At 43.3% G+C, this 21791-nt stretch overlaps 1 protein-coding gene across 3 annotated transcripts in view; it reads left to right on the forward strand.

Moving 5' to 3' along the window:
- The window catches only part of TBX4 (T-box transcription factor 4), a 103568-nt gene that overhangs the window by 4201 nt on the left and 77576 nt on the right, over window positions 1–21791 (forward strand). The window lies entirely within an intron of this gene.

Here is a 21791-nt window from a genome sequence, read left to right on the forward strand (position 1 = left end):
TGTAAAAGTGTGGCTGAAGTCAAAGTCAAACTGAATATCTTAATATTGCATGTGGTTATGGGCCATATTAAGAGAAGGGCTGTAGCTCGGTGGTAAAGTTTTGCATGCAGTGGAATGTTTTGCACGCAGAAAGCCCCAGGTTCAGTTCCAGGGCTGGGAGAAGATTCCTGTATGAATCCGAGTTCACCTGGGCACAGTCTTGTCCCCGTCCCCACCCCACATAGGGTGAGATGCATTGTATTTGTATTTCACCTGACAGCAAGTGTGCTATAATGGTTAGAACATCACACTCTAACCTGGGAGACCTGGGCTCAAATGGCCACTTGGCTATGAAGTTCACTTGGTGACCTTGGGCTAGTCACTGCCTCTCACCTAAACCTAACTCACAGGTTAGTTGTGGGTATTTAAATCAGTAGGGGGACAACCTTGAGCTCTTTGGAGAAAAAGGTGGGATACAAATGCAACAAATAATGACTATACTTTAAATTACTGTATTATTTCTAAATATGCATCTATGCATTGAAATTAGCAAATGCAAACTTTTGGTCCCTTCTTTTGGAGGCAGGGAGTGATGATGCACACCATCCTGCTCTTCCTGTCGCTGAGGAGAGTGTTCCACAAGAGGGGAGCCATAACCTCCCGCTTGTGCATATTTTGGTTTCATAAGGAACAGAATGCACAGACTGAACATCCGAAGTAGAATCAGTGCTTTCCCCCCCCCCAGGGGTACTTAAGGGTAAGCAGTACCGGCACATCTTTTCGTTGTTAAGAAGTGTGGCACTTAATGTACCATAACTTCATGGTGAGTACTGGCACCTCTTTTTCTAGAAAAAAAAAGCACTGGAAAGAATGGCGATAAAAAATAAGCGTACTGCAAGTATTCAGGCTCCTATCCTGGCTCTGATGACTTGTGAGCCGGGATGGATGGGTGGACCCATCAATTTTGGTCCTCTCAGTTTCTCATATTTCAAATCTTAAAATCAGTTCTCCACATTTCTGCAGCAATTCACAATTATTATTATTATTATTATTATTATTATTATTATTATTATTATATAAAATTCTCCTGAAAATGTCAGCATTTTTGTGTAAATTTATTAGCATTTTTGTGTAAATTTATTGCATACACATTTTTGTATGCAATTTTCCCTAATACAATGCATTTTTGTTTTTGCACAAATACATGCATTTTTATGCACACTTTGCCCTAGTATATACATTTTTGTACACATTACTTGATTGGAGAATCACATTGCAAAATTTGGAGATGTATGAATTTTGAAGGACTGATGAGTTTTGAGTTGTATATTATGTTAGAAAATGCGAATTTGGTAGGTTCTGAGTCAAATTTCTCCCCCACCCCTACCTGTGACAGATGTTGGGGGAATGCCACAGAATTGTGACAGAGTTTCTTCTGTATTTAGTGGAGTGTGTGTGCACATGTTGGGGTCTGGCACAAGCCAGCTGAATATGTACAACTGGGGCTTTGGGGAATTAAATTGAAAAGGTACAAGGTGAGGTGTAGAAATCATGACGTGTGAAGCGAAATGGGAAGCTCCTGCTTTGGCGGGGAGTTGCCACAACCGCTTCAAGGTGTTCCTGAACCTGTCATCAGGCTGTTGGGCCTCCTTTCCAAAGGTAAATAAGCCAAATAGTAAGAGTGTCCGCAGCTGACATTCACCGGGGATACCAGCTGAGGCCGAAAGGAAGAGGGCATGCATTGGCTGAAGGAACCAGCATATATGGGAGTTTCACGCCAGTGCAGTGTGGAGTGTTTACCTTAACAACTAAGGAATTATGACTAATAATCTGAGGATCAATGCAGAAAGGGGACATAAGAGACTTTCAGGCAAAACACATGGGGAAAAAAGGAACAGCCATCCCAACTGGTTCCCTCCAGATGTTGTTGGACTCCAGTTCCCCTCAATCCAGCCAGCATAGCTAATGGTCAGGGATGATGGGAGTTGTAGTCCAAAACAGAGGGCACCAGGTTGAGGAAAACCTTGTTTATTAACAGTTCAGGAAACAATGATTTAGAACTTAAAAAAAAAAATGCAAAGCAGCATAGGAAAGACTAGTTGACACTTGCAAAAGGCCTTTAAGCTGCATTTTCAGCCCTAGCAAAGGAAACTGTTTTGTTTTGTTTGAGGTGGGGGTGGGGAAGGAAATGCACAAAATGTCTGTTTAGCTTAAATTTCGTATTCCTCGTAATTAACATCATTCCATCTGATTAGTTGCCAACAAGCTGCCGCAGCAGCTGCTTAATTTCCCAGATCTTTATGGCGACCCTGGCAAGAACGTGTGGGATCAGGTGTTCCCCCTAATTGGCGGCGATCTTTTGCTGAATTTAGTCAAACGCTCTTTGACATTTCACCCTGTTGGGTCTTGTAAAAGTAAACTCCCTTTAACTTCACTAGGAGGAGATCTGGGAGATATTGAATAAGTTTTAGGGAAACTGCTTTTGTGCTGATGTAGAGAGAGCTGCTTTGAGGGTGGCACTTGGTGTTAAGGAGAGATGTGAAGGTGGTGTCATGTGGCTTGCTTTTTCTCCCTCCTCCAAATAACGTCTCATTCAGGAGTGCAGAACCTTAGACCTGGGGACCAAGTGTGAACAGATAAAGGTGAACTTGCCTAATTTGGACTTTCTGAATACAACACGCTAACTGGAACTCAACCATCCATTGAAAAGTCCACTTCTCCAAATACGTCATAGGATCTTAGAGTTGGAAGGGACATATTTTTCCTGTTTCTAAAAAACTAGTATGAAGTGAAAGCCAAATCAAGGCTGTATCATAACAACAGCACCAGGAATATTAGTGTCTGTAGCAAGGAAAACTATATCTTCTCCTTGTAGTGTCTTAATTCTGGTGAACGTCATGACCTGAGACCCACTGGGGTCAACACAGCAGGCAGACATTTCTGATCATACATTTCTTTCACAGCATTAATATTTCTGTTTTGAGTTAGCGGGCTGTAAGTTATTGTTCTTAGAAACTATTGGCAGCTAGCAGGACACCAAGGAGAGCTTGTGCCAATTAGGAACTCAGAGAAGCTGCTGAGTTCCTTCAGGCTAACTGGAAGGTGAACTATGGCTTCGTAGAAAGGCAGAGTGCCCCTATGCTGACATGTTGATGTCACTCCGCTTACACAGAACGTGTTTCTGATACCTGAGAGGTACAACTCAGGAATACCATATCTGAGTGTTACAATTCAGAGGCTTCATCCTGCTAAGTGTTGAGTCTGCAGAAACACGTTCCCACAGCTAAACTGCAAGATGTATCTTGGGCTGGATCTAGGCAAATTTTAAAAAAGTGTTTCAGGAAAATGCATTGTAAACTTCATTATGGGAAATTACATTGATGAAAGACGGGACTCCACAGTGCCATCTGGTGTCAGTTTTATAACACATATAAAACTAATGTAGCTGAGTCCCATGATCGCTTAGGTCATAAGATGTGTCCATAGTTGCAACTGCAAGGCCAGTTATGCCTAGCAGGCCTAAATTTGAGATAAGGGCCTAGTTTTGCCCCTGCCCGTGGGAAGTGTAGTAGCAGTTTGACGACTCACTTTTGTGGACCCTGGGCTGGGCAGTGAGGTGTGGCCTGGCTCCCAACCCCGGACAGGCCACGAGAGGACTATGTGAGGGGGCTATGAGCTGGTGGAAAGAGGGGGGAAATTAAAAAGGGGGTAAAAGAAGAGGTGGCGGGGCAGGCTTGTCTCGTTGATGGTTGAGTGTGTGAAAATGACCCACACAAAAATAAGGAAAACCACCCAGGGAAGAAAGTGGGGTGGGGGAGTTGAAAAGGCTAATTCCCTCTACCGCAACCAACGCCAATCCCCATCAAAATACATTTTTAATGCATTTTATTTAAATGTATATTTAGTGGGCTATCTAGATAGAGCAGTCAAGTCCCAACACTTCCTGTTTGCTAGAATGGGCACACAGAGGAATATGGCTGCAGCAGGGAGGACTTCCTGTCAAACCTGCAGGAGCTACCTCCCCCTGGGTGCGACCATGTAGAGATGGGTGTGACCCAAATAAAAGGACTGATTGTGTTGCCAATTCTCTCTCTCGATCTTTTACTCTCTTGGTGTCCTTTCTTCAGCTGCTCTTTGCCTGCGCATGGCTCATCCATAACAAAGAATGTAGGCCCATGTTGTAAGTCTGAGACTTAGCTCAGACTTCTCTCATACTCTCCAACATTTCTCCAATGAAAATAAGGATGTCTTCTTCTTCTTCCCCACCACCCAGCTGACTGTGATGCTCCAACCACTGGGCGGCTTTCAACATATATAAAAACGTAATAAAACTATACATGGCAGTCTACAGATAACTTCTGAAGATTGCATAGTTGCATATCTCCTTGGCTTCCTGGGTTGTATAACTCAATACCCTCCAACATTTCTCCAATGAAAATAGGGATGTCCTAAGGGACATTCTAGGACCAGATCAAAAACCAGGACGGCTTCTGTAAATTCAGGACTGTCCCTGGAAAATAGAGACACTTGGGGGTCTGTCTTCTCTTCAATATAATCTACAAATGCACCAAGGCATCCTGGATTGCTTCATTAAAAGGCTGAAACCAGCTAACTTACAGCTTCCTATTTGCTGCAAAGGAATGTGTTCTGATCTATGCTCACGTGAGTAAGGAAGCATAATATACATTCCTACATATTTTCCCTCTAAATAGGCCAGGAACACAACTGCATCATTTTGAAAAGTGCAACAACTGGTTTTGCATAGCTGTATTTTCAAATACTGAATTCCTCAAGCATTGCTACATACAAACAAACCTATTTTTAAGACTAAGCCGATTCCTGGCCTGGTCAGCGATGAGCTAATATGTGTGTATGTGAACCAGCTTGCAAAATAGCTCTTCTTTTAGGGCTGTTATATTATTTGTGACATATATTCTTGCCCATCCAACAAGTCTTCTGATCTTAAAATTGAAAAGAGAGAGGTTCAGAGTTAAACTAAGGGATTGTGTATGATAAAACACAGAGGCCTATTTGTTAAACGGCTTTGTCTTATGAAACCAACTCCCCCCCGCCTGTCCGCCCGCCATATTCTTGGTTTTCCCATTACCAGTTTTATTGGGTTTTCTGTCGGAAAAAGATGTCATCTGAAGCTTGTAGCTGAATGCTGACTTAGATAGTATTCTGTGCAACACACACACACACACACCTCCAAACAACCCAGCGTCTTTTGAGTGTGTGTGTGCACGTGCATGTGTGTGTGTAAAACCCTCTGATGCTCATAAGCAATGTGGCTCCCTTCCCAGTTAGCGCTGTGGGGCGGAGAGGTCTTTGTCTTTCGGATGCTTCTCCCACACTCTTCCGTCACCTGACCACAGCAGAGGTGTGAGGGAGGAAGCAAACTGTGTTCCACCTACTGATGCCAAAATATTTCTCTCTCCCCCGCACCGCCCCCTTCTTTTTATAGCTAAAGGAAGATGCATCTGAGTTTCCTAAGTTTAGGTTGTTTCTTTTTAATGGAAGAGTTGGATTATTTTCCCCATATCTGGCCTTCTGCAGTTGTTCTTTGGGGACATCAGGTTTTATTTGGGGGGTACACATTTCATATACAACCTGTTTCTTGAGAATCCCCATTATTTTGATCCATTTTATTTTTAAGCAATCCTGGTGACCAGCCTGGTGCCCTCCATATGCTTTTGGATTGTAACTCCAATCGACTTCAGCCACAGCCTCTGGCCTGATCCAACAGGGCTCTTCTTCATGCTCTTATGATGATTGTTCTCATCCCATTGATGTGGGAAATCTCCACAACGCCATGAATCAAATCATCTTAAAATTCTACTAAGCACCACCACAATATTGGTGGGAAGGGCAGATTTGCAGGTGGCTGCAAGGGACAGGAGAAACCACAGAAAGTTGCCTTTCTTCCTGTCCCATGGTGGATATCGCCCATTTATTTATTTTGCCCAAGCCTAGCCACTTAGTAAAAACACACACACACACAAACACACACACACCCCACATTTAAAATGCATTATAACACTGTGACACCAAATGGTGCTGTGGAGTTCTGTCTTTCGGCATCTTGATTTCCCACTATGAAGTTTACAGTGCGTTTTCCTGAAACTTTTTTTGATGTGTCTAGATCCAGCCTAAGAGAAAAGTGTTGTATGAAGTTGGGACTTTGTCCCTCTGTCTTTAATCCTAGGTGAGTAAGGGGTTTCATTTTAAGGAAGGCTTCCATTTTAAGGAACTCTACCATGTTTCTAACCAAATCAAATAATTCCTACGCAGTTCTTGCATCTCTGAGCCCCAGTGTTCCTATCCGCTGGCTGCTTATTCTTATGAACTATTAAATGGGCCTATGTACAAATTAATGTGCATGCCAAAAGCACAAATCCTACTCCACTCCACAGGTAACTGTTGGCTCCTGTGTCAGTTTAAAGTCTACACAGTTATTTCTTTATTAACGTTTATTTATTTTGAGTTTTATTTTGCAGGTTGTAGGTGCCACTTAATCTGAGCGATTTAGATAAAAGTCCTTTTAACCATTGCAATAAATTACCATGGCAGCGTTCAACAGAGTACTTCAAGTCAATCCACTGAAATACACTTAACAGCACAGAAATACCACCAACGGTATCAAAAAAGGACTGATAATAGTATTAGAACATTGAAATATCATAGAAACGTATGAAGCCATATTACACTGAGTCCATCTAGCTCAGTAATGTCCACACTGACTGGCAGCAGCTCCCCAGGGTTTCAGGCAGGCATCCCTACCAGTCCTACCTGGAGATGCCAGGAAGGATCACGGGCCTTTATACCTTTGATGCGGATTCTTGCTTTTAAAAGGGTGGCGTTTACATATGGTCATCAAAAGGGGAGTGTTCATATGCCTCAGAGGCAGCACTTTTTATTCCCACTTCATGTGTGACCAGGGCATTGAACCCTGAAAGCAACTTCACAGAGTAAGGCCGAGCGAGGCCTGCCTTCAATTGAAGATTCCTCCGACTGCAAGGGACTTGGGATATTGTTCACTGGCAGGTTGACATACAATATTATAAACTGCACTTCCTGTGACTGAGAAGTACTTAACCTTGAGGCTTCCCAGGGCTTCCTCCCGACTTACGATGTCCTTTTTATAGGATGGTTGATGCTAGTGTTTGAGTGATTTCATTGCCAACTCCCCCTTTCTATGGGGTTGGGGTTTTTTTTAAAGGCCTACTGTCCAATTTAATGGGCAGTAGGCCTTAAAAATACCTACCCCTTTAATAGCGCCGCTGAATTTCTTGCCCTTAGCGATTCATCCCTCGAAAGCTGTGTCGCAAATGCCATTCGGAAATCCGTTAACACAGTAACCTTTGTCAGTCTCCCAATTCGCCCTCCTCCTGGGGTGGCAGGAGATTGAGAAGGAGCCAAGTCTGGGAGAGATGACCTGCTGACCCACCTTAAGCTGGGGAGGAAGGAAGTGGTCTTTAAGGTAACAGCGATGCCAAGACCTGCTGTGTGACACGCCCAGAGAGCCATTCCATTCTGATGCTGTTTGGGCCCTGAAAATGAAATGGGGAATGCTAATGCAACGCAGAAATCCATCATACAAGCATTGCAAAACAGCCGTGAGCTTGTTTTGAAGGCTTGCTATAAAAAATTCCTCCTGCGGTCATGTCGGCCCTTTGAAGCAGATCAGGATTTCTTCCTCACCACTCTTCGTGCAAACGCACGCACACAAGAAAAAGAAAAAGATGCAGTAGTAGCTGTTGTTGTTGTGCTTAAATAATACAGGAATTGGAAGAATGTTTCCTTTGTAAAATTCAGTTCAGGTCCACACTGCATTTGATAAAGAGGACTTTAGTCCACAAAAATTCTCCTAAAAATACTTTAAAGCTGTTTGTGGTGGGCTTGCCGCAACAGTCTTTCATTGACTAGCCCTTTGGAAGCTGCAAATGCAACCATAACTCATAGCCAGCACTTCTGTGGATGAGAAAGAGACAGCAGAGGCTTTGTATATTGGTGTGAAGCAGGAGAAACCGAATACAAGAGGTCAGATAAATTTAACATATTAAAAATACTATGAAAACCAAAGGGGCTGGCTTAGAAATTGACTACCAAAAGACAAAGTGATGTTCACAAGCTTCGATGGCTGTGAAAAGTGTTAAGAACATCAGGTGAGCTTGGCTGCTGGATCAGGCCATCTAGTGCAGCATCCTGTTCTCACAGTGGCCAACCAGATGCCCCAGTGGGAAATGCACAAGCAAAACCTGAGTACAAGACCACTATCCCCTCCTGAAGTTTCCAGGAACTAGTAGTCAGGAGCTCGCTGCCTCTGACAGTAGAAGGTAGAATATAGCCATTGTGGCTAGTAGCCACAGTCTTATCCTCCATGTAATGCTCTAGTCTTCTTTTAAAACCAGCGTAGTTGGTGACCATCGCTACCTCTTGTGGGAGCAGAATCCAATAGTTTAGCTATGCACTGCATGAAGAAGTACTTTTTTTGTCTGAGGAGAGTCCGGGGGCCAAACTGAGAGGTCTGGAGGGCCACACTTGGTCCTCAGGTCTGAGTTTCCCCACCCACCCTTTCAAGCAGTAATTGTTTGCTTCCTCTTTGATAGACGTAGTTTCATAATCTAGGAAATAACATTAATAAAAGTTATTGGGGCCGTCTCGCCCATGAAGCAGGCTGAAGCAGACATATTGGGTGGCAGAATCCTGTGGCACAGCACTCCTATGGGCACCCTGCCCACCCATGCCGCTGCTGCTGGGGTCATGCAGTGATTTCTTTCTGGGAAGCTGCCATCACCACTACACAACTGAAGTTAGCAAGGCTGCAGCAGGGGGAGGGCGTCAGCGAGGGGTGTTGCCTTCCCATTTCAGGCAGCAAATAGGCAAGACTACCCCTGGCAGTTCTTCAGTAGTCAAACGTGGAAGCAAATAGAACTTTCAGAACACTCCATGTCTCCATGGCAGACCTGTGATGTTGAGAGAGTGTGTATCTAAATGATCCTATCTTGAAAAACATTAAACATTACAGACCGTTTCTATTTATTTTTCTCTTCCCGTTAATATTGGCCCCAAAATTAAGCTGCAAATGTATCTATTGCTTTCTTTCTTTCTTTCTTTCTTTCTTTCTTTCTTTCTTTCTTTCTTTCTTTCTTTCTTTCTTTCTTTCTGATTAATCATCGGTGTTTGGCAGCCGAGACAGATCCATGACAGCGATGAGTGCTTTTGATGTGCTGCTCCTGTCAGGGTAACTTCACTCCTCCTTACAGTGCCTCTCTCTCCCCTCCTTCGCTCCTTGGTGACTGAGGAATCCTTGCAACATCTCATCACCACTAACTTGACTTACCTCACAGTTTATTTAACAAGTAATGACATCAAGGGTGTCTCTGAACCTCTGACTAAACGGTTGGAGACTTCTAAAAACATACACTGGGCTCTACTTAGACTTCAAAGGTGGGCAGGATCCTAGGTTGATCAGGAGGCTGTTTTTAAGTCCCTCTTCTTTCCATCCTTTTTAAAGAAGGAATGGGTGGGTGGGGATTTAAATAGAACTGGGAGGATATACACAACAGCTTGGAGAAATGGTGGGGCCAGGAGATGGCCACGAAGGCTAGAGATGGCCAGTAGCCATGATAGCTGTGCTCTGCTGCAAATTTTGGAGGCAGTGTGCCTCTGAATACCACTTGCTGGGAGTCGCAAGTCATCTGCTTGGCCACTATGGGAACAGGATGCTGGCTAAGCAGGGCTTGTGCCTTTTGTATCTGAGTGTGGTTCGGGCTTCTAGCGAAAGATCAGGCAAGCTTGAAGCCTGCCTACCCTTGCTGTAAAGTGCCTTTACACGCTGACAACTTTATTTATTTGCTCAGTTTCTCAGTTGCCTAATAATCAAAGTTCTCTGGAGAGCAGGCAGATTAAAATCACAGTTTGAAACTCCTGTTAGTAACAGCGCACAAACATACCAAAGCAGAGGTTGGCTTACGCTGACGATGTCAAGAGTTAGTTGATGAACATTCAGTCACAGGCCGGTGTGAGCAACAAGCGGAACTCGGGGTGAAGGGGTGGGGCTATGCAAATAGGATTAGCCACAACTTCTTCATCATGCTTGATGTCCCCAGTAGAGAGCACAGGAAACAGATTTGGGCTCTAAGGGTGTGCCCCTTCTATTTCCCCTCTTTAAAATGAATGAATACCCATTCTCCCCCTGCAGTACAAGCCCCACTCCCACCTGATTGGGATCCCCGACTACTGGTCCTGCTAGCTAGGGGTAATGGGAGTTGTAGTCCAATGATTTATGGGGACCCAAGGTTGAGACAGGTTGAGCTGATGCACACATCCCAATCAGAAGCTGCATTACAAAGCCCTGAACAACTTGTGTCCAGGGTACGTCAGGGGCCACCTGAACTCTTATATCCAGATGAATTACTGAGATGATCTACAGCAGCGTCCTTAGTCATTCCCCACGTTGGTGGGGCTCATCTGACAACAAAAATAAACTGAACTTTTATAGTGTCATGAGCTGAGTAATATGGAATACTTTGCCAATAGAGATTCAGCAGGTGCCTTCTATTTCAACTTTTACATGCCCACAGAAAACTTTTTTTTAGTCTTTCAGGCTTATGTAGCCAGTTAAGAATACATCTTTGCGTGATTTCTGATTTAAACATTTTTATGTGATTTTTATTGTATGGTTATATGTGTAATTGTTGTAAATCACTCTCTTATTATGAACAATGATACATTATTTTTTAAATAAAAATACCGGTATATGCACACAACGCATATACAAAACAGTCCTGGCAATGCACAAGTCTTCCAGTCTTCCACCCATCATAGTAGCAGGTGTCTTTTTGCTAGTGCTTGCAGAGCCAACTGGGAATTCTGCAACGCCCAAATGAAATGCTCTTGATTAGGCTCAGAATTAGAAGGCCGGTTGTTATGTCAGCCCCTGCTCAGCAACGAGAAGGCTTGTGCAGCAGAGTGGCTAAAAACCTAAGGCTGTGCACACACCATACATTTAAAACACATTCCATACAACCAAAGAATCATGGGAACTGTAGTTTGTTAAGAGTGCTAGGAATTAGAGCTCTGCAAAGAATAAACTAAAGTTTGCAGTTTTTTAAAAGAAGAAATTCCTCATGAAAATATATTCAATGTGTACATTTTTGCACGTCGTTTTGTCTGATACAAACACATTTTCAAATAAAATTTCTGTAATAGAATGCATTTTTCTATGATTTACTTAATTTAATGCATTTTAATGCACACTTTATCCTAGTAAATGCATTTTTGTACACATTGCTCGATTGGAGAGCTGCATTGCGAAATTCAGAGAAGTGTGAGTTTTGAAGGATTGCTGTGCTTTGGTTCATGTGTTGTTTCAGAAAGTGCAGATTGGGTAAATTCATATTTAAAAGCAAACTATACAAATCGGAAGATAACAAATCACTTTCATATTGCTTTTATTTGGATAGTTTTATGGGGTAACACAAGAAGGAGGTCTGTGCTACCTGTGAGCATATAACCTAAAGGTTCAAGATGGGGGAAAGACAGTTTGAAGCCCCTTAGAGAAAGAGACAAAAATAATGATGGATGGATGAGAAAATGCAGTTTACAAGTGACTATATCACAATCCTATTCTTGCCCTTCTCCAGGATTCTCCATTCCATTCCACCCTTTCCCTCCCCTCCCCCAACTGACACTCAACATTCCATTGCTATTGAGTGTGATCAGTCTTCCACCCCATTCATTTTATTTTTGCTTTTGCACTTCTGCAAATCATGGGATTTCCATGAGCATGCTGATATCTCTCTAGTTGCTGGCACTCAACATCTGAATTTGTTATTAGAAGCAGAGGTGATGAGTTTTGAAAAGAAGGCCATCTAAGCTAGTTGATCTCTCCACTTCCAAGGGCAGTGAAATTCCAGAAATTAAATTACTTATACTGTATAAATCATTACATACATACATTATACATATACAGAACAATCATTATTGGGCAAAGCAATATTTTGACAACTGGAGTCATACCTTCTGTACAGCTTCTGGATCTCAATCAAAGCAAAACACTGGCTATTAAATATGTACCTAAAATCTGTGTTTCCACTTAGCAAAGTATTATGGAATGACATCTGGGGCATTCAAGTTTTTGTTTCTTAAAATTTGTCCAAAACAAAATAGCCACAATCCATTTTTCTGGAGAGGAGAGAGAGTTGATAGTGTGTTCAATAATACCACTCTTGCATCCAAATCTTAAAAGCAATTTGTGTTTCTCATCAGTTCTTACAAGAGCTCCGCAATGTAGGATGATGATGATGATGATGATATTGATACCCCGCCCATCTGGCTGGGTTTCCTGGCTAGGCTTGCTTATTCCCATACTCCTACTGGAAGGACTGAGACTGGAATCTACAGAAAAGAGATATCCCCAGATTTACTTAATGATGCAATTGACTAAGTAGGTATCTTTAGCAGCTACCTCTGTAGGGCAGATGTGGAAATGCAGCACAGCTGTTACGCTTCCATAACATTTTGTAAGCCATTATCTGCTTAGATATCCTGGTGTCACTGAGGATTCATCAACAGCCAGAAAGGAAAGAAGCCCCATTCTCCAACCCCCACAGAAAGCAGATTGCCCTGAATTAAACTCTGAGTTGCCGCAGGCGACTGAATCCTAGAACTGGAGGAAGATAACTTACTATTACCTGAAGATGGGATTTTGTATGTTTTGGGTGGAAAGAAGTGTTTTTCAGCAACAAGGTTGAGGGTGGAGAACCTGTGACCATGAAGATATTATTAGATTCCAATGCCCATTAGCCCAACCAGGATGGCTAGTGGTCAGGAATGACAGGAGTTGCAGTTCAGTAACACCAAGAGGAGCACAGGGTCCCCAACCCAGCTAATGCTATCCAAATTGGCTCCTATTGATTTTTTTTTCTAGTACGCCACCTAAGCTTGAATCTCCAGCTTTGCTCATTTAAAAACTACTGTGTTTCTCTCCCTTCCTATTCTCTGTCTGATAAAGAACATGCTCCTCTCACTTACGACTCGAGAGGGATCCAAGTAACTGCTGGATTGTATCATTTCAAAGCTAGTGAATCCTGCCATTTTTTAACTTGTTTGTTCCAGCACTGCAGCCTGAGCCCTTCATACTATCTAGTAGTGCAGCGGTAGGGAACTTGTGGCTCACCAAGTGTTGTTGCACTCCAGCTCCCACCATGCCTTGTCACTGGCCACTCTGGCTGAGGTTGATGGGAGTCTAAGAACATCTGAAGGGCCACAGGTTCCCCATCCCTGCAGTTGACCTGCATCCCAATTGAGGCTGTGATCCTACACACCAGGCAGTAGTGGTGGTTGGTGTTCATTGATGGAAGGCAGGGAGACCAACAATAGGTGGAACCAGAACCAATGAAAGGCAGAGCCAGCTAAGCTAGTTTTGTCCCCATCCTCCTCTCTGCTGAGCACTATCAGGGCAACACTGAGACTAGGGAGGATGAGCTAGTGAGTATGGTCTGTGTGTGTGGTTTGGGAGCAGGACGGTCAGGGGAAAAACAATGCTGTCCAGGGTTGTAAAGACTGCGGAGAGAATAATTGGGTGCACTCTTCCCACCTTGGATCAAATCTATGCTTCCAGGTGCCATAAGAAAACTGCAGAGATAGCGCAGGATAGGGTGCACCCCGGAAATGATCTCTTTCAGCTTCTGCCTTCTGGAAGAAGGTACAGGGACTAGCCGCCTGAGAAACAGTTTCTATTCAAATGCAATTTTGGCTTTAAACGCAGTGTAAGGTAGTCTCTATGGGAGTATATTGTATTTAATTATGGGGTATGAGAGTTTTTAGGGGGCTAACCAGGCTGGGATAGCTGGGATAGCAGGCTTGTTGGTTTTTGAATGTCTGCTGTAGATTTTTTCAATTTCGTTGTTCTGTATGGGACAATGACAATAAAGATTATCATATCGTATTATTGTAAGGAAGAAGGCAAGCAGGTGGGGTATGTCTGAGAGCAGTGTGAGGTTGGTATGGCAGTGCCCCATCTGCCCTAACAGCTGGCAGCCTCTAGTGGCTGGCAGAATGTCTCACTGAACTCAGTGAGACTTACTTTTGGAGCAGGAGCACTCTGCGAGTTGGCACTCTCCTCTCCTACTCCCTTCCAAAGACTGTGACTATGCAGGCTTTGTGGATCCAATCATGGCAACTTTTTCTCTCACCTTGGGATTTTCTTAACGTGTAGTCTGGATTGGTGAGTTTTGGAGAACTCTAAAGGTCACTCGTGACTTTGCAACATTTTGCTTGACCTTAATAAAAAGTATTTCCCAGTTGCAGATTTTGACTTCCCCACCCCTGCCCCAGCAAAGCAACACTGTTTCCAATGCTTTTTTTATTTTTTAGAGCAGACCTGCAGATGAATATGTTTTCTGTTTGAATGCTAAATGGATGCTTTCTGAATAAGCCACTGTCTGAAATTCCAGGTGGTTGTTAGTCGCTCACATAACCAAAGTGCTCTGTCTAGCTTCTCTTTTTGCCTGGTGGAGGAACACTGTATAACTCCAAAGCTTGTACAAACTTTTTACACTGGCAGGTATCCATTTAGGCCCTTCTCTCGTGGTCTTCCCCTGAGCACCAGCTGTTGAGTGTGGCCACCCCAACCTCCCTGAATATGTATACCTGTGCAAAGTTCGTCTCTGCTCCCGCCTTATAAAGAACAGTTCCCAGCTGCCCTGTAGGCCCATCTCTGCCTCTGTGCTGAACAGGCCTGAGGTCAGGATGAAGGAGCCTTGTCTCTCAGGTGCTCACAATGAGCTCTTGCCAGTGTTGCGCCGGGAGTTCCAAACCAGCACTGTTTCCAAGGGCATTGATACTGCCGCCCAATTTATTGGTGCTGGCACTGCCACCGTAGGTGTGGCTGGCTCTGGTGCTGGCATCGGGATCATATTTGGCAGTCTTCTCATTGGCTATGCCAGAAACCCTTCCCTGAAGCATCAGCTCTTCTCCTATGCCATCGTGGGTTTTGCACTCTCTGAGGCCATGGGGCTGTTCTGCTTGATGGTGGCATTCCGCATTCTCTTTGCAATGTGAAGGAGCCGGGTGTGCTGCCTGTCATGTGCTCTCCTCTCCCCGCCCCCTGTGTTTAGTCCAGTGTGTATGACAACCTGATTGTTCTGTGGTAGATAGGGGAAACCCATCTCTTACCAAATCTGTCCAGCTCAGAAGGGGCAAGTCAATAAATACTGTATTGGTATAATAAAATAAAATAAGGATGGTTAGGCTATTGGTGATTCCACTTGGTGACTCCTTCCTTTCCCATTGAACTATAATGAAATTCCACCTAATTAGAACCATTGAGCTATGATGAAATTCCACCTAAATTAGATGCAGAGGCAATTTTTGAGGGTCCTGGCAGGGTGGGGAAACAGTGGTAGAGGCTTTTAGGAGAAATGTTTTAATTTACAGTATTTGATTCTGAAGTAAATACAAATCAGATTGCCAGTAGGATCCTGATCAGGAATGAGGCATGATTTGCTAATCTCAGTTTTCTGCTTTTTCATCTTTGGTCGCATTTCATACCAAGGAGAAGTGCAGCTTTCTGATTTCTTATCAGTGATGGTGCAGCTATTTTGCATGCAGAAGATCCCAGGGTCAATACTTGCTGGTCAGCATAGACAATACTAAGTAGGGAAGGATGAATCTGTCAATTTCGGTGTTTTGTTTTGCCAATCTTAAATTTAGTTCTCTGCATTTCCATACCAGTTTGCATTTTTTTTAACATAAAAGCATGTATGAAAATTCACCAGCATTTTCCTTTGCATAGACAATTTTTTGCAATGCTCTTTCCCCTAATGTAATGCATTTTTAAATGCTATTTTCACGAATCTATGCATTTCAAGGCACCTCAATATATGCATTTTGGGGGTATGCATTAGTTGGCCGGAGGACTGCATTGCAAAATTTGGAGAACTGCAAATGTTCATGGATGGCTGTGTTTCGGTTTGCATATTGTTCTGGAAAAGTATGAACTAGCTAAGTTCGCTTTTAAATTAGAACCAAATTGAATTTCTCCCCCATCCTTAATTACTGAGCTAAATGGACCAATGGTATTGACTCAGTACCAGGCAGCTTCTTGTGTTCTTGTGTACCAATTCTTCGTAATTTGAAGCAGCTTTGATGCTCACTTCCTGCAACTCTGGCTATTAAAGGAAAAGAGGATAGGAGATAAGAACTTCAACTTCGTCCAAGTTTCCCATGCTGACCATTGTTGGCTTTTTAAAAAATGTGTCATTAGAGCCCAGTATGTGTAATTCATTATTTAATTTTCCCACTGGCTCTTCCATCCTTCCCAAGGAATCTGAAGAGAAGTTCAAAGCAGTGTGTTCTGACAGTTTTTGGTACAAACACTCACTTTCTCTGTTTACATTATAGACATTGTTTCTTTTTTAAAAAATACATTAAGGCAGAGAAAACCTTTTAAGACTGCTTTATTTTATTTTCAAGTAAAATACTAAAAGTGCTCCTGCTCAAACAGGGGAAAGTTGACTGTACAAAAATCATAGCTGAGGTTTTGGGGGGCTTGAATACAACTAAGATAATTGTTTATAAAAGTATATAGTTGGGATGGAGAGAGAGGAAGATATATCAATTTGGGGGGAGTCTAAGAAGAACTAGTGCAAACATAGGCAAACTTGGCCCTCCAGATGTTTTGGGACTACAACTCCCATCATCCCTAGCTAACAGGACCAGTGGTTAGGGATGATGGGAATTGTAGTCCCAAAACATCTGGAGGGCCAGGTTTGCCTATGCCTGAACTAGTGAGTCACCCAAGCTGATTGGCCATAGCTTGAAGAGTCTCCATGGTGTAGAGAAAGTGGATACAGTAGAGATAATTTTTGTCTTCCTCTCTCATGATACTAGAACTCAGGGACATCCAATTAAGCAGACCAGATGGGCCTTTGATTGATCCAGCAGGGCTCTTTTGATGTCCTTTGGAGTGACAAAGAGAAGTGCTTCGTTCAGTTTTGTGGAACTCATAGCCACAAGACATGGCTGTGGCCACTGTCTTGGATAAATGGATTGAACAAATTTAATGGAGGAAAACAGGGGTCTACTAGTAGCTTAAGGGAACCTACATAGTCCAAGCCAGTACACCCCTGAGGAATAGACACAGAGGACAAATGAGAGAGAGCCTAGATGCCTTTCTTGTCAGCTTCTCTAGCTGACCTTTGGTCGGATCCTTCAAGCCCCTTATTGTGTTGTTACAAAAGGGTAAGGGCAGAATCCAAACCCCATTTAAGGCTCCAATCCTCTGAATTCTTACTTGAGAAAAGCCTATTGAACAAAGTCGGTTTTACTTTACGGTAAAGATGTTTTGCTGCCTGTCCAATGAATAATAATTTTCTTCTGGCGATGGCACTGTGAATCATGCAAATCTTGAGTCCTGTGCATGGTCTCTGGTCGGGCAGCCTGGCTAGGGAAACCTGTGGCCCTCCTGTCGTTATTAGACTCCAGCTCCCATCAGCCCCAGCTCCTGTGGCCAATGGCCATGGATGATGGGAGATGTAGTCTGGCAACATCTGGAAGGGCTACAGGTTGTTTACCATTGTTCCCATTACTCTTCTTCTGTTTTACTGAACTCTCGCAAAAACTGGGTCTTAAAACGCAGTCAGAAAGTGTTGCAGGGCACTTTGATTGAATAAGTACACCTGAATTCGTAGTCGGTGGCTGGAAGTGTGGGGAACTGAGCCAGTTCCTCTTTCGAGGAGGAAATGCACACGCATGCCAGCCCCCCTCTCTTGGAGCTTTATTATATAAAGCTCAAATGTATACCTTACAAAAACCGGTGTACAGCAGGCCACGTTCAAAGGACTGGTAATGCTCTCCGAAGGCTAAGCGATGTTAATTGCTCCAATATGATTGTATATCTTTTGTGATTGTCAATGGCAAGGGGGATGGGGAGATTCAGAATTTTAAAAACTGTTTTGTTTGTTTTTTGAAACGCCTTAATTTGATCTTTAAAATAATGACAAAATGGGTTCCTTATTGTTTTGCTTTGTGCTAAACAAACAAACAAACAAACAAACAAACAAACCCCAAGATGGATGGAAAAACCCTATCCTTCCTATATTTGGCTTAAAGAAATCTAAGCCAAGCTATTAATTCAACACTAAAATTGTTAAACTTTATTAGTAGAGTTCCAGGATTGAAGGTCTTGTCTGAGCAGATGAACATGGCTGGATGCTTCATTTTGTACATTGAATGTTATGTTTCAGGAGTTAAGTTTTGGTTAACTTTACAAAAAAGTAAAGGAGTGGGATGTCTGAGACAGCAATTCTAAACACAATTATTAGGGAGGGGGAGAGAATGGGTTGTATCCAATGTTAGCTCTGTTCTGAGCAAACCCACAGAAGTGAGTAGGCGTGACTGACTTGAGTTCATTACTTTCAGTGGGTCTACTCTGAGTAGAATTTAGCCAATGATGCTTCTGAGTAAAGATTAGGATCTTGCTGTAAGGCTGCACATTTACTTGGAAGTAAGCCCTACTGAAGGGACGCGGGTGGCGCTGTGCGTTAAAGCCTCAACGCCTAGGGCTTGCCGATCGAAAGGTCGGTGGTTCGAATCCCCGTGGCGGGGTGCGCTCCCATTGCTCGGTCCCAGCGCCTGCCAACCTAGCAGTTCGAAAGCACCCCCAGGTGCAATTAGATAAATAGGGACCGCTTACTGGCGGGAAGGTAAACGGCGTTTCCATGTGCTGCGCTGGCTCACCAGATGCAGCTTTGTCACGCTGGCCACGTGACCCGGAAGTGTCTCCGGACAGCGCTGGCCCCTGGCCTCTTAAGTGAGATGGGCGCACAACCCCAGAGTCTGTCAAGACTGGCCCGTACGGGCAGGGGTACCTTTACCTTTACCTTAAGCCCTACTGAATACAGTGCGGCTTAATTCAGAGTAAACATCCAGGAAGATCAGATTGCATATCTACAGTCCTGTCTATGCAAACTTACTTGATAGTAAATCAATATTGAATCTGCTAAAATTTACTTCTGAGTAAACATAGGGTCAGCCTGTAAGTTACTTGGCCATAAGTTCCACTGAGCAAAGCAAGGGTTTACTCCCCATCAAATATGCATTGGATTGGATTGCAATCTTAAACACACTTTACAAAGCTTCATTAAACTTAGTAGGGCTTGCTTTTGACTAAACACGCAGAGATTACTGGCAAGAACAGTCTTTTTGGATTGCATCAAAATGATCTCCCATTCCTTGGCCTCTGTAAGATGTTTGCCCAGTAAAAATTTCCATTTAAAGAAATGGCAAAAGAAAATAATGACCTAATGAATAATACCTCTCCCTAGAAATACAAACTGTTCAGCTATTGAGGGAGAAAAGTGAGAGTGGGGTAGAATGTTTAAGTGTGCAACTCAACCAAAACTGGCCACATTTTAATGTTGCATTTCAATGGGAAATTTCTGAGATTTAAATGTACTTTGACTAGTTCATGCAAATCCCCATCCCAAAAAGGAATGTTTGAAAAGGCCATTTATATGGATGGCAAAGTTTTGCAACTTATGAATGGGAAAGGCAAGAACAGACATTTTTACATTGGTGTCCCCCACTTCCCATAAACAATTTTGTTCCCCTATTCTGTCCAAGACAGAAGGAAGAGAGAGGAGGACTCATTTTGGTTGCTTGCTATTTCTTTCTTAAAACACCCCCCCCCAACCATTTTGGGAAACAGCTACCCAGCTCTTAGCTGAAAGCTCCTCTTTCTCTCCTGTTGGCCACTCAAAACAAATAATAGTGATAAATCCTTTTCAGATGTTTGTGGAAATAAATCACTAGAAATTTAATTAATTGTTTCACCTTAACTTTGTCCGGTCATTCCTTGTTTCCGGACTGGACTGCTCCCATTACTAAGATTTTGGGTCTGCAGGAAAAAGCTGGTTTACTTGGCTCCTAAAGGTGTGAGATCTGGAAAAGTTACACACATCCACACACCTCAGAAAGAGTGTGTAGGGTACCTAGGGGAGGGGAGAAGAGGACAAGGAGGGCATTTCCAGATCTTCGGGGATATGTAGACTAAGTACCTCTTTCCTAAATTTTGACCATTTATGGAAGGAGAATATGGTTTTTTAAAAAGGTCATATTTTGAAGAAGAATTCTCTGCCTCTAGGAAACTGGCTATATTTCCCCTTATAAGCACAGTTTTTTCCCCCATTGCAGCTTGAAGTAGCCTTAGGCAGACTGACTTTAAATTAAAATGAAATTTGCAGTGGGTTGAATTGAAGCAAACCTGTGCACTTTTAACTCTGCTTACTGGGAGCAAGACCAGTAGGGCCCCAGTGGGGCCTTCCTCCAGTGTAATTGTGTAATATGGGCCTCTTATTCTGCATAGGTCACCTCCCATTTTTTTTAGCTTCACAACCAGCTTTCTGCAGTGAGTGCATTTCATGCTCTTTCCAAGAATTCTACCCCTATTTTACTCACTCACTCTTCAGCAGGACTCTCTCAAGAGTCCATGGGACAAGTGAGCAAGGCTGTGCATGTCTACACAGAAGTACGTGCCATGGGACTTGCCCCCAGGTTACTTCGCATGGAAGTAAATGCTACTCCTGAATGATGGAGTCCACTCATAAGATTACTCAGAGCATGCATTATATTGCTTTGTAAGTAGGCATGGATTTAGGCAGTTAAAAACAACAACATGCAACATTCCAGCAGCAGGATGGGAACCTCTTCCTTGGAAGTAAGTACGAAGAGAAGGTCACTGGGTTTGGGGTTACTGGGTTGGAAGCATTTTTTAAAAAATATGCGACCCCTCCCTAGTTCCGCCGCCGCTCGTTGGGGTGTTGTATGTGAAGTGGACTAGTTGCCAGAGTTTAATTTGATGCGGGGCATATATGCCAGGCAATAACAAGAGTGCCTAGAGCGTGTGCAGAGTATCTGTGCGTCGCCACGGGCCAATCACAACGAGACACGCGCGTCGGGGACTGAAATAGCCCCCAGGGTGTGATGGCTGTTCGGCTTCACTCCTGCAACTTTTGACAACTCCACTAGCTATTTTGTGCCAATCGTTCGCCTTTTATTCACTTGTCGTTCTCAGGTTATGCTAAAAAAAAGTGAACGCTGAAACGAAGCAAGAAACCCTTTAGCAGCAATTTTTTTAAAAATTGGGATGGTGTTTATAGCTTGACTGTCTAATAATAAACGTTCCCCGAGCGCTTCCTTGAACGCAAATCGGCTGAGAGAAGACTCACTAAGGAACACCAGGATTGTTTAAAAACAGCACCGCCCCCCCCCACGCAAGTCTCTCTCAGTATTACAATTTAATGCGTCCCGATGGTTTGCATTGTAAGCGCCTCGGGGCTTTGGTCGCGCTACATAAATCAATGATCTTTCGAATTTGAACTGAATTTCTTTCTTTTTTAAGTGTGTAAAAGATCGTGTTGAAAAACACCAGATCATTTAAATTGGGGGAGGGGGGCAACATTTGCCAGAGGTGGAAGGGGCGGGAGAGAGAAAGCGCAAGGCAAAATTGGAAGTCGATTTGGACAAAGTGGGGGGAGCAAACAGACAAACAAACAAACAAACGAAATGGGTTATCTTTGCGTTCACAAAATCAGGCAGAGATTTTTTTTGCGGGGAGGGGGGAAACCTTACCTCCCTAGATCCTGTCTTGACTTCAACACGGTGTTCTCAAGAAATAGATAATTAATTATATGGCTTCAGTTTTTAAAATGTAGTGAGGGAGGGTTAATTTTTAAAAAAACAAAAACCCCACGCACAAGCATCTAAAAATCTAACCTGGAAAACTTCAGGCTGATCATCCAAAT

Source organism: Podarcis melisellensis (genome assembly GCF_964234715.1).
Source record: "Podarcis melisellensis genome assembly, chromosome: 15".
NCBI classification, from domain to species: Eukaryota; Metazoa; Chordata; class Lepidosauria; order Squamata; family Lacertidae; genus Podarcis; species Podarcis melisellensis.